Below are 13,026 nucleotides of genomic sequence, written 5' to 3' on the forward strand. Positions count from 1 at the left end.
CATATTCATGTAGAACCAGACTAGCCTTCTAGTATCAATAGTTATTTTCTTAATTTTATGTATTTACCAGTCAAACAAAAGTCGAAATATGTTTATTGTAGCACTTATCTAGAAAACGTTTTACCTTATCTTTAGCTTAGTTCGTAAAAGGATGTTCAAAATAATGGTAGGTTTACGAAAACACTCAATATACTATTTAATTAACATAAATTATTATGAAAAATTATTTTCCTAATATCAAATAATATTGAAATGAACCTTGTGCGTTACATTGGAAGAATATGATATTTTCGTTATGGTATAAAGTACACAAGTATCAATAATTTTTTAACATATAATGATAATGGTATTTTAACAAAAATATTCGTATCATGGTATCTTCAGGTACACAAGACTCTTAAGTTTAAAAAAATCAACGACATCTACGCGTACTTACGATATGACAAAAAAAATTACTGTTTAGTACCTCGCACTAAATTAAATTATGTATATTTTTCGGGAATAAAACATTATTTCTCTGGAAAATTGGCTTATGGAGTCGCCACAGAGTCAGAAGACGAATTAGAGCGAAATATTATTAATTTCACAGAGGTAATTATTGTAAACATATAAAACTGTTTCTCATTTAGTTATCAATCAGTAGAGACCTGCAAAATTCGCGGATTCATTCGGTGATAGGCTAGAATTCAAAAACATATACATCTTAGATAATATTGCTATTGGCTTACTGTTCATCTGGACGAATCTCAACCAGTTATAAACCCTCAACCAAAGAAGGATCGAATCACAGACAAACCAGCTGAGACGACTTACAAGTCGGCAGCCAATGAACTTGCGTTATTTGCCCGAGTGGATAGGTGTATGTGCAGTCTATCCTGAAGGCCATCGAAACCGCGAATTTTGCAGGTCTCTATCAATCAGAAATTATCCATGTGTGTGTGTGTGTGTGTGTGTATCTTCTTCCAAATTTCACCCGACTGCAGCTGTAAGTCGATTGGTGTAAATAAACCGCCCAGTCATGGGTGTATGTGTGTGTTAGCGAGGCGGGATGATAGCGTGATGTTCTCCGGTGCTTCTAGCGCGGTGTCGCCTCTGAACTAGCGCGCAGTCTTCTCGTCGTGCATAGGGCCAACTACGACATCTGAGATACAACCGTAACATCATGTGGCGGGGAAATTAAAATAAAGGTGTAATGCAAGACCATTGCGTGCTTTCAAGAATCTGCACTGGGTGTTTCACGCTAAAAAAAACTTGTTCCGAAAAAAAAAAACGACAGTTAGCCGATCTCACTCTTATAACAATACACAGTTCGAAAAATAAATACGGCAACAGAACGACACATCCGCCCTTTAGCGTATTCTTAAAATGCTCTTTGTAAACAGACACCGCTCTGATATCTTGAGCAGTTTTTAAATCGAGTGTTTTTGCCTGAAGCTCTTCCAACCGTATGTGCGCCCGGGTAGGAGGGGGGGGGGGGGAGGGCTTTCGCTAGCAAGGGCGTAAGCAAGGGGGGTGGGTTGGGGGATATCCACCAAAGTGTTAAAAAAAAAAAAAATCTATCATTTCCACACAACAAATTTAAATAATTTAAATGCAAACAGCGATGAGTATTTATCACAAACCCCCCCCCCCCCCCCATCTCAAATGAAATTCTGCGCACGCTCATGTTCGCAAGTTTTTTCCCCTGAAGTTTTACACAGTCACGCGTGGAGTACAGGTATTTGTAGACAGCGCCTGTCGCGACCCGTGACAGCGGAAACGCTGCTTAGATTCGTGAAAACGATAAGATAAACGGGGTCCCCGCGTCATTACAATTACAAAACACAAAGGGAAACTGTTAACTCGCCATCACGCCTCGTGAAAAAGGCGAGCTCTTGGGAGGTGTCCTAACTGTAGATTACGTCAATCACACACCGCACGAGCTCGTAACGTGGCGATACCGATGCGATGGCAGGCAGATGGTCGGCGTAACGACCGCGATAAAAACTGCGACAGTCGATGTTGTCGCAGAACTGTGACCTCGCTAAGTTACGTTATGTAATGAGTTAAAGTTAGTAGTACGCTAGTACACTTTTTTTGTTTGTAAATGGAACTGAATATTCGTGTAAAATGACGGTTATTTGTAAATTTGTACATAACAAAACATTGATGAAATAACTGCATACTTTTATAAATAAAATTGAATAATATCTATTGAATTGTCACTATTTTGTATGGATACAAAGAAGGAGTGAAATGAAATCTACAATTTAATTGATAAATTTACTTTTATTTGCACTCATTTATTCAAATATGTTTATTACTTTAACGAAGAGATTATTTTAACTATAACGTTTATACATGTTTGCTATTTAACTTCTTCCAATCTGTGTTATTCTGTTAAGGATAGGACGATGATAGGAAAAGTAGGAAACGAATGGGAGTGTTTCAAGTTTAATGTGCCTCGAAAAAGTCAAATCTATGGTTGTTCCAATCGAGTGGAAGAGAGATAGATGCGGCGCAAGCGTACAATGAGCGTAACGGGACAATGTGCGTAACGGGACAATGAGTCATCCTTTTTAGTGCGTGCAGCCGGCGTTCATCGATTTATTAGACGTTGTCACGTCAAAAAACTGTATCACAACAAAATAGTGTTTGCAGTAATGCTGGGTTCGGATTATTACCAGGCCATTTATACTTTGTGTTGTCCCGGTACCTCCAATAGTTAAAAGTTTTTTGTAAACCCTTTCCTGAATATATTTCCAGTATTACCTACTTATCATCAGAACTTCAGTTTCTGTCAGTCAATGTAACGTTTTTCATACATGATTTTACCAAATTTAATGTGTAAGATGGCGTAGTCTTCGTAGATTCTCGATTGCAAAACTTTCAACAGTAGTATCTCCTAGGCAGCTGTGAATCAAAAGAAAGTTTTGAGAAGGCTTCGATGCAAATTCACGTCGGCCTATATAATTAAATACTACTTGAGCTATACTTTGAAATAAACTAACATTAAGATTGCCATGATTTGATTAGTTTTCATCAAGCTATAAAACAATATACAAGTCAGCGTGTATAATTATAGATTCCACGAGAGAGAGAGAGAGAGAGAGAGAGAGAGAGAGAGAGAGAGAGAGAGAAAGGAAAATTGGAGAAAATTCGACTATGGTCTAATGTATCCTTTTGTCAACAGTTTTGTGATCATTTTCAGGTGATTTTCGGGTTTCGTAAACCAACATCACGTGATGCTCTGCAGTAACAGTTGGGAAATTGATATTAATGGCAATACAGAACTGTCAAATTCGAGACAAGTTACGTGCCACAAGACTATATAACAAACAAAGTGGCGCAACATGACTTGCAACAAAAAAAAAAAAATTAAATGGAATTCTAATGTCATCGTGGAACATCAGCAGGAATTGCTCAGAAACAAAAATAATGCCAAGGGAAAAAAAAAAAAGCGATAAACCAACATGGCGGGCCGACGGAAGCACGTAGTGTGCGTGCCCTAACTTTCCGTCGCCACACAGGCAGAACGGCACGTCCAGAGGAGATAAAAAAAAAAAGCAAACGAAATATGACGATGCGTTCACACGTTTTCGCAGCTTTTATCTCTGATACGGTGCGGCCATTGTTTCTGTGCGGAAGGACGGACCGGCATGCTTTGCGCGGTGACGTGGTACGAAAGGGGAAAGTGAGGAGGGGGAGGAGGGTCACGTTGTTTCCAAACACTTGGAGTCAACTCCCTCTTTCATAAAGTGAGAGGGGGGGGGGTATGAGCTTTACCAGCCGGCACGAACAACCAGACTGCTTTATCGCTATCTCCGCCAACGACCGCCTCCGCTGTTGTCATGGCACGAGCAGATCCCCCCCCACCACTGCTGAACCGCCAGGCCGGGCAACTTCCCCTCAATAAAACTCGGTCCGCGCATGCGCAGCTCACGGCCCCAACGAGCCTGCGTGACTATCACGTGACACAACCCCCACTCTCCCCCCACTTTCCCGGACGGCTGACGTCACGCGCCGCTGACGTCACGCGCCGCGCACAGCTGAAGGTTAGGAGTGTGTTCACTTTCCCTCTCCCCTCTCCAGCGACCAAATAATTAAACTCTCGGCGGAGCTACAGCTGTGGCGTGTTTATGGCGGCGGTCCCGGCGCGCATGCGCAGTTAGCCCGCGAGGCAGCAAGCCCGTCGCCCGGCGCGGAAGTAAACAACACCCGCGCTGTTTATCTCAAGTGTTTACGAGGCAGGGGGCGATCGTGACGCTCTCTGGCGCTTCTGGCGCGGTGTCTCTGGACTGGCGCGCAGTCTTCTCGTCGTGCATGGGGCAACTGTGAGATCTGAGCGGTGACCAATACCATGAAACCTTTGAATATATATACTGTATAGAAGTCGCGAGTGGATAGGATTTACTCTACGTTTTTTTCAGAAGCGTATGATGAGGCAGCTTGGGAACTTCACCGCTGTATCGTCTTAGTTGTTATTTACACGTTAGAGCGCAGCTCTGTCGCCCGCTGTCATTCCCCGCACCCCCCATCTATCATTCACTGCAGCTCAAGTTCGTTCTACAGGAGGGGGAAGGGGTGTTTGAAGAGTTCGACACTTGTCCGCTAGGGACCACCACAAGTCGATGCCCTAGAGATGGTGGCGATTGCTGCGGTGAATTAACCAACTACCTCAAAACCGTATTAGAAATTTTAACCTGGGCTGGCGACTTCTATACAGTATATATATTCAAAGATGAAACGGAGGAGGAATGAAGATAAAGGTGTTAATCACCAGTCCCTTAGAGTGCCTTTCAAATAGCTTTCCGAACCGAACATTATTCCGAAAACAAGCGATTTAGCCATATTTAACCTTCTAATAATACAGTTCAAAAACGAAATACGGAGTGAGACTCCACTCTGATATCTTGAATAGGTTTCAAATAGCGTACAGTACACTCCCGATTATCCGCGAAATTAAGTGGCAGGGCCACCGCGAATAGTGAAAATCGCAGATAATCCGCAAAAGAGCCGAAAATGGGAAACAAAAAAAAGGAAACATTAATTTGAACTTAAAAGCTAAACATTTATGTACAGTAAAAGTTACAATTAACAGTAAAAAAAACTTTTAATGATGCTACAATGTTAGTATTTTACTGAATAATTAACATTCAATATATTTCAGTAATGTGAACATAAAAGTGCTCAACCATACGATTAGAAACAAAGCGCGACAGACAAAAATAGCAACGCATGCCAGCCTACTGCGTGAGTTCCGAGAAGGCCAGTGGCGTTTTACTGTATACTGCACACAATACACTCGTCAGTAGAGTTCAAATTTGCTCACTTGTAATAAAATACAGATTTACATATGTGCTGTATTTTTTCGTAGCATGCACGGATAATCCGCACCGCGGATAATAGGGAGTCTACTGTAGTTTCTTCTGAAGCTCTGCACGCAGTATGTGCACCAAGCCGTCGAATAACCAACTCGTAGGTTGCAGTACACAGAAAATGGCGTATATATAAATGGTGTATATCTGGCAACAGATCACATCGAAACAAGGGCAGTGATAATCACAGAAACCATGCATTGGAAAGAGAAAGTAAATGCCCATTTGAAAGCACACTGCAATCTAAGGGTGGGACGCGCTATAACCGGCGCCGACTCGGGCTGAGTGAATCTTCGCATCATTCCCGATAAAACGTTATAGCCGTTTTTAACACAAGAAAATTAAAAAAATTGGTTGCCTGTAAAGTCGGATTACGGACGATAGTTTAACGTGACGTCATTACAAAACATCGATGAAATGATTGCATACTTTTATGAATAAAAATTGAATCATTTTTATTGAATCATCACTATTTTGTATGGATACAAATGAGTGAAATGAAGTCTACAATTTAATTGATAAATTTACTTTTATTTGCACTCATTAATTCAAATATGTTTATTACTTTAACGAACAGATTATTTTAACTATAACTTTTGTACATGTTTGCTATTTACCTTTTTCCGATCTGTTTTATTCTGTTAAGGATAGGACGATGATAGGAAAAGTAGGAAACGAATGGGAGTGTTTCAAGTTTAATGTACCTCGAAAAAGTCAAATCGATGGTTGTTCCAATCGAGTGGAAGAGAGATACGGCGCAAGTGTACAATGAGCGTAACGGGACAATGTGTGTAACGGGACACTTTTTCGTGCGTGCAGCCTGCGTTCATCGATTTATTAGACGTTGTCACGTCAAAAATAAATACAAGGTAAGACGTGATGTGAAGGCTACTTGGATCGTTACACTTTTCCAACCTACAGTCGAGCACCCGGCTGTCGGGTAAGTGTGAAACAGGCCTTAATCGACGTCGTGCGAACAACTCGCCAAGAACATCGGGGAAACTCGGAAGTGATCACACAGCACATTCATCACAAAAAGAGCGACGTGAGAGTTAAAAACACGTGCCAACCCAGTCACGCGGAAACCAATCCATCACGTGCTCGACAATGGCAATACGGCTGCATCGATTTATTTCGTGTTGCACCCCGTGGCTTGACATGGTGTGAATAAATCGCTTCCTAAGAAAAATTTTTTTTTCCGCTGTCACAAATCATCTAGAGCCACGTACTTTTCGCGAAAAAGATTTCCAGACCAGCTGTGTAGCATTGTCTGTGCTTCGTGGTTGGCTGGGTTTATTTCAGGCGCGTGGCTATTGTCAGCACACCAATCACAGCCATCCAGTGCGGAAGCAAACGCGACCTGAATGTCCCGGCTAGTCGGCAGCCAATCACAAGGGAACAATCGCTAGCGCGAGCATACCTTACTGCAGTCTAATGGGCGATGAGATTATTTCACATAAAATGCATCCCCTTTTTATGATACCTACATGAGAAGAAAACTAAAGGTTGGCCTATTACAATCGGACGACGTTAACGCTGATGATGTATTTATTTATATATTTAACGTCTTTATGGTGGCGAGGTTATTACGATACATATTCTCTTACACTCAACCACATTTGTAAACTAAATACTGTCGCATTTGCTATTCAAAATAAACAATTTTAACATAACCAAGATAAAGTTGATGATAAAACCGGTAATAGCTCTAGTTAAGCATTACAAAATTTAACCAAAAACTAATATACAAATTTACTCTGCTGAAATTACATAAGGATAATGTTGTCAATAATCAAAAAGGGGGGGGGGGAGGGAGGAAAAAGCATCACATTACCTCCAGTCACACACATTCATGCAGTATTTCCGTCTCTCACCCCCCCCCCCCCCCCCCCCCCAAGCGTTCGCCAATGCTTATAAAGTAGAACAATATTCATTTTAAAAAATTTAAAGTAACGCCATATGCCATATCAAGCCACATAATATAATATGGCTAAAAAAATTAAAATTTTCTGAGCAGTTACTGTTTGTATTCGAAATATGTTTCTTCGCAGTCCTGTACAAGGGAAATTAAGGTATTTCACCCTTCTCAAAAGCACTCACATAACAAACTACTATTGCAAAGCAACTCATGATATTTGTTTAGGAACACTGTTGACACACATAAAAATATGTTCTGTACTTTTACAAAACATTCCTTTGGAAACCGGTCGCCGAGAAATAGTTTGTAATACTACAACAAAGATATTGTTAATTTGAACAACCTAGGGCTATGGTTATTTTTGCATATAAGAAATACTCTTTTTCCAGATAATACCGAGTGTTTCTTACGAAAATTGGCGCATAATATTACATTCTAATTGACGTTTCATCCAAGTATAAATTCTTAAACCATGGGAAAGATAATAGAATATTCAGTAATTAGACTTATTTGTTTTATTATGCTTATTAATGTGTGCAGGCAATATTAAAAAACTATTCAGGGAATGACTTTGACTATTGAAGGCACTGGGACAACACAAAGCATAAATGCCCGGGTAAGAATCCGAACCCAGTATTACCGCGAACTCTATATTGTAGTGATACAGATGATTTCATGTAAATGTAAAAAATTTACAAAATATGTAATTTTACAGAAATTACAAAATGTTCATACCTGGAGTGGAATGCTTCTCTGTTACAGTGCCAATCTGTGTTCGTTTCACCTTGAGGTGATTACTTATCAGTGTTGGCAAACATGCGACGCAGCGGGGAAATGGAGGGGGTTCATTTGCTTGGCCTCAATTTATCTTAGGATGGACCTCCCCCCCCCCCCCCCCCCGCGATAGCGCTGATTCCCAACGGTCCAATCACGGAAGCTACGTTCACAATTAAAAAAAAAACATAAGTGCATAGCAGGCCAGACACACGAAGGTGACCTGAGCGAAATCGGTTCACAATTGAAATCTTACTGTTAATTTCAGTCAACGCAATTTCGCCTTGCATCCGACATCTGTTGGTAGTGTTAGTAAATAACTATACTGACTACCAAATGAGTATCCCACGACTTCTGACCACCAATCTGTGAACACATTAAAAAAAAATGTATTTAATTTGGGTTAAGTAAAATTTTTATTTTACAATTATACCCCACGATATTTTTTTTACATTAATTGCTAGTGACTTTTGATAAGGAATAGCAATATTTAAATTCTAAAGCAGGAATTACATACACCTTCACACTGTAATAGTTGGAAAATTGTTTTGCCACAAAATTATTGATAATTATAATTAGTTCTCTAGTCCCGCCAAAATTGTATTGTATTCTACACTCAGTTGTTGTTCCGCAATGCGTCCGTATCAGAAATAAAATATTTATTCTTTCCCTCCCATGCACACGACCATCCTACGCACTAATGTGAGGGACTAGAAAAAAAATGGCGGATTCACTTGCCTTCAGGGTAGATTACACAGTCCTCTGTAAACTCGGGCAAGTAACGCCAGTTCGTTGGTTGCTGACATGTGAGCAGTCTCAATAGGGTTGTCTGGAATTGGATACTTCTTTGGTTGAGGGTTTCTGATTGGCCCAGAGCTCTCCAATGAAACATCGAGCCAATAGCAGAAGCAGCTTAAAGATGCATTTGAATTTTAGCCTATCGCGAAATGAATCCGCGAATTTTTCCGGTCTCTACCTATCGTCATTGAATATATATAATGTATAGAAGTCGCGAGCCCAGGTTAAATTTTCTGTCCGGTTTCTCAGAAGAATTGTTGTAGTTCCAAGCTCCGCCGCTGCGATCGCTTTCATCGCTGGGTATCGGCCGTATACGCCCCTGGTGGTATTTGGCAGAACTAGGTTAACCAGCCAAGTCGTGACATCATCCTTTCCCCCCCCCCCCCCCATTCCAGCCACCCTTCGAAAATCCAAGACCAACGATTCAAATTACCCGGCAGGTCTTATCAGCATCGTTAGGCGACCTTGAAGAGGAGCTTCCTTTACCGTCGTTTGCGAATGATGAAATCCCAAAAGAAGCTAGCCATGGAAATCACTGAATGATGGGATTCTGTACCCGAGTGAAGTGAAAATTAGCTAATAAAACTTTGTACTGGTCAAATAGTCAGTGTTCCGTTCAAAATATGGTTTTATTTTAAAAGTAAAATACTTATTTAAACTATATTTCGCGTTTGTACAAATTTACTTTTAGATATTGGCAAGGAAAATCAACATACCTTAAACAACCTTCTCTTATTCAACGTTATCTATTAAGTAGTAAAAGGGGTAAATATTATTTTTAAAAAAAAATGGAACCCACTAAATCAGTATTCAATAATAAAATACGCATATTAAAATTTTTTGTATTTAACTTTTTTCGGTAATAAAAATTCAGGATGATTTTGGTTTAATTGGTTTACGTATATTGCTATATTTTCTAAATCACATAGAAAAGGGAAAAGAGTAGGTACATCAGTGAAAATTCCAAAATTTAGTTTAAGTAATACTAGCCATACAAAAAAATCAATATGCGAGATAAGAAATTTGGTAACTGCTCTACATTTCAAATAAAAATGCATTGGTTTCATGAATACTGAAATGTATGCGTAATAAGGCATATTGTGTTATTATCCTAAGCATGACTATAACTAAAAAAATTACCGTAATTTAAAACGATGGCAGTCTTAACATACAATAAGTGCGCGAGTCTTAGTTTATATTTTAATTGGCTTCTTCGTCAGATGGAAAAGAGTTAAGATTTCATCAAGGAAAAATATATTCTCAAATTCACTAAACCGGGAGATAGAAAATAAGGTAGGTACTTAATTTTAAATAAAAGTTAAAATAGGCTTACGCTAAAACATTTAAAAATAAGTCGTAAAAATATTTTTATTTATTAAATATTTTCTATACTTGACAGTTCTTTGGGTATAATTCTTCAAAAATCTTTGGAATTTAATACATACTTTTCTTAAAATGGTAGAGTATCAGCAATACCCGGAAATTACGTGAGCAAAGCCACGGGTTATTAGATATACTTTTACTATAAAATAAAAACAACTATACATTTGTAGTTCACGAATGTGATATTTTGTTTATTGCTTCACAACATTCATTTGCCAGTCTGAAATTTCATCGTACCACTTGTCAGAAATGTCACCAAAAATGATAGATAGATTTTTTTTGACGAATTTCAATTACGAGGAAACCTTTCGCAAGATTTTTTTCTTCGCAGTAGTCACTGGGACACCATTAATTTAAATCCACTAAGATAATAAAATTGTATGTATAATGATTTGTTTTTGTATATTTATATAACTTCCCAACCAATTTTTAATGATTTTCATGTGAGTAAAAACTTGTAAAGCAATTTAATTAACTGTGTCATAATTCTTCTGATTAGATGGAAATACAAACTTTTCATCCGTAATATACGATGATAAAATATATTTATTATTGCAAAATAATATTCACTGTTCAAATGCAAATTTAAATAGATTATTCATACATGTTTCCTGCTAATTAATGGTTTAACATAATAATTTTTAGTATAAAATCCTTTTTCTCTTGTGTTAAAATGGGTTGCTAAAATGAGGAATTATAAATATATCACTTACTAAGTCCGTGCACAGATTTACACAAAACAGTGAATGTAGATAATCTTTAATGGTAGTTTCTAATTTTCTGCCCTGAATAACATGAATTCGGTTGAATTCATACTAAAGTGAATTTTTTGAACAACTTAAATTGATGTAATAAATAAATATTTATTTTTTATTAAAAATCCACAAACTGTTTTTAAAATATAATATTTATCACGCCAGATCGAATAATAAACAAAAAATAGCTCTTATATGTTGTCTGTGTTTAAATAATTGTATTATATTTCATGGAAATAATATTTACCTTTCGGTTATTAAAAGAAAATATATTTGTATTCAAAATACTTGCGCATCGTTTTTACGAGCATAACTTGTGTATCTAACCTCAAAGCAAGGAATATAAAGAGTGGCAACTCAATGCTATAACAAAAACTCTTATTTTCTTTGGAGATCCGGGAAATGTGCGTTATTTATAAGCAACTTAACATAGTAAATCGTTAACTTTTCATATCAATGTTGGCAAAATTGATTTTTTTAGTGGTCATTCGTTACTGGGAATATTCACCATATAACGTTTAAGATTATTTATTTTGAATTACGAAACAACCAAAACATTATGTAAAAATGCTTCATCTTATGTTAAAAAAATTATAAACTGCATAGCCACAAAGTATGACATCATACCATTAGTTTCAGTTACTAATAACATTACGTGCACGCGTTTGAACAGTCATCGCAGCCATAGTTGTTTCATAGCTACCAAAATCATTCAACGTTGTCAAGCATTATTCCAAATTGTGTTTTGCCATTTTACTCAATGCGCCACTCCGTTAACACATTTTATAAATTCTGAACTACGAATGTCAGTATTTTTTTTTTTTTTTTACGTTATTACGTTTAAGAAATTTCTGTAGTTTTCTTATAATTAAAACTTAAATTTTGATGTTGGCATCTTTTAACCGCACTTTTTTTTTCGGTGGCCGTACTCCTCCAATTCAGTTGCGCCCGCCCGTATCTAAGCGCTCGGATTTCAACAAACGGCACCGCCTCTCGATAGAGTGAGACAGAGAATTACGCGCATGACCTTGAAAAAAGCGATGCTACAGCGCTCTAGCGTGGAAGCTGGTAACTACGAGTACCCTCTTGTGGAAAGAAGAGCTGTCTAGCGGCGGAGCTAACAACTACCACAGTTTTGGATCCGAAAATTGGAATAATAAATCCTATCCCCTCGCGACTTCTATAAGTTATATATATTCAATGCTATCGTGAATCAGTAGGTTGGTAAAAATGGCGGTCGAATCTTGTGCACACGACAGTGTGTTCAACTCCAAAACCGACTGTTTAATGTCGCCGAATGAATGTGTTCTGGATTATATTTATTTGTGCAATTGTACCTCTGTTAGAGAATTACCAATGGCATCAATTTGAAAACAATAGAACATTTACTTGTTAATCTTTTTTTTTGTTTCAGTCAGTAAAATATTACACGAACTTGTGCCAGGAACATTCTCCATCATACATTTGTCGCCAAGGACTGCTTATACTCTCAACACTCACCAGCCAATCAAGAGGCTTATGTAGAAGAGATGTCGTTCTGAACTACTTTGCCAACCTGTTTAGGCTGAATAAGAAATAGCCTCGAACGAAACGTGTTCAGACTGTGTGTAACTGCTCGCAAAAGTTGAACTTCTTTACCGTGCCCGAAATGTAGAGCCACTAAACGTGGCCACGTTTAGTAGCTTAACTCAACTTGTCCTTTTAGAGCGCTCATTGGTCGATAAGAAGGTGACATCCTTTGACGGGTTACGCGTGATAGGGTAACCACTTCTGGTTTATGACTGGCTCACGGTCGTCAAGGGCGTGTCGTGAGGACTGTAGTCCAATCCGCAACAGGAAGCAGACGCATATGTGCTTGCTACCTAATGAATTTGCGAAATAAATGTCCCTATAGTCATGATTTAATCGTTTCAGATAGTTCTCCAAATACATCATGCCAATTACCTGCGAAACGTAAAAAGCTATAAATGTAACCGTAAATAAAAAAAAAATCTAAAATATGTTGCGAAGTAAAACATACCGACTAAAACCTTTATTTTAT

The 13,026-nt window shown here is 38.3% G+C and overlaps 1 protein-coding gene across 1 annotated transcript in view; it reads right to left on the bottom strand.

Annotated features, from left to right (window-relative positions):
* Positions 1-13,026, bottom strand: part of LOC134539640 (uncharacterized) — a 560,732-nt gene that overhangs the window by 136,668 nt on the left and 411,038 nt on the right. The window lies entirely within an intron of this gene.

Source organism: Bacillus rossius, chromosome 15 (assembly GCF_032445375.1).
Source record: "Bacillus rossius redtenbacheri isolate Brsri chromosome 15, Brsri_v3, whole genome shotgun sequence".
NCBI classification, from domain to species: Eukaryota; Metazoa; Arthropoda; class Insecta; order Phasmatodea; family Bacillidae; genus Bacillus; species Bacillus rossius.